Source organism: Otolemur garnettii, unplaced genomic scaffold (assembly GCF_000181295.1).
Source record: "Otolemur garnettii isolate 467f Iridium unplaced genomic scaffold, OtoGar3 scaffold00022, whole genome shotgun sequence".
In the NCBI taxonomy this organism is placed as follows: domain Eukaryota; kingdom Metazoa; phylum Chordata; class Mammalia; order Primates; family Galagidae; genus Otolemur; species Otolemur garnettii.
The window spans coordinates 15,258,904-15,259,989 of NW_003852417.1; positions in this window are offsets into that span (position 1 = coordinate 15,258,904).

The following is a 1,086-nucleotide window of genomic DNA, read 5'->3' on the forward strand; positions in this document are numbered from 1 at the left end:
AAAAAAAAAAGTTTTGTAAATACTAACACAAATTGGGAGGGAAAGAGAAGATGAAAGTAATATAAACACAGTGATCTCAGTTTTTGCAAATGATATTTAAGGCTGTTAAATTAAGTAGTGGAGGACTAATGGAACATTAACAAAAATATATTTAGTTAGCGATTAGGGTCCACAGCATAGGGTAAACAATGCAGATGTTTGAGTTAGAAAGACCTGTGTGTATATCTTGGTAATTGGCTGGGTGCAGTGGCTCATGCCTGTAATTGTAGCACTCTGGGAAGCCAAGGCAGGCGAACTGCCTGAGCTCAGGAGTTGGAGACCAACCAGAGCAAGAGGGAGACCTCATCTTTACTAAAAACAGAAAAACTAGTCGGGCATTATGGCAGGCACCTGTAGTCCCCAGCTACTCTGGAGGATAAGAAGATGGCTTGAGCCCAGGAGTTGGAGGTTCCTGTGAGCTATGATGCCACAGCACGCTACAGAGGGCAACAAAGTGAGATTCTGTCTCAAAAATAAATAAAAAATAAATCTTGGCAAATATCTGCTTGGTAATTTTGGGCAAGTTGCTTACTCTCAACCTCAGTAAGAACTGTTCCTCAGGTTTGTTGGAGTCAGTAGAACAATAAACACTCATTTATTAGCTTGCCCTCTTGATTAAGGGAAACTGTTGATTAAACCAATACGTATGCAGGTAAGTTTCTTAGGAAACTTCACGTCACACAAGTTGTCTGGTTGCTCTGAAGAAGCAGTTCAAATCCTGGCTAAGTCCTACATTCTCTCACCCAGTTGGTTATGTTTCCTTTGAAAAATATTTAATCAATTCTGTTCTTATCTCCAGTGAGAAATTTGAATTTAAACAGAAAAATAAAAGTAAATTTGTGCTGCTGAGTCTACTTTCCCTCAGGAAGGAAGGAAAGGCTGGGGTAAATTTTGAAAGCATTTAAAAAAATGTTTTATTATGGAAACTTTCAGTCAAATACAAAGTAGAGAGAAAAAGTATATGAACTCCATAATCCTACCCAGGCCTCCCCTCTCACCTACTGGATTACTTTGAAGCAATCTCTGATATGCCGTTTTTTTTTTTTT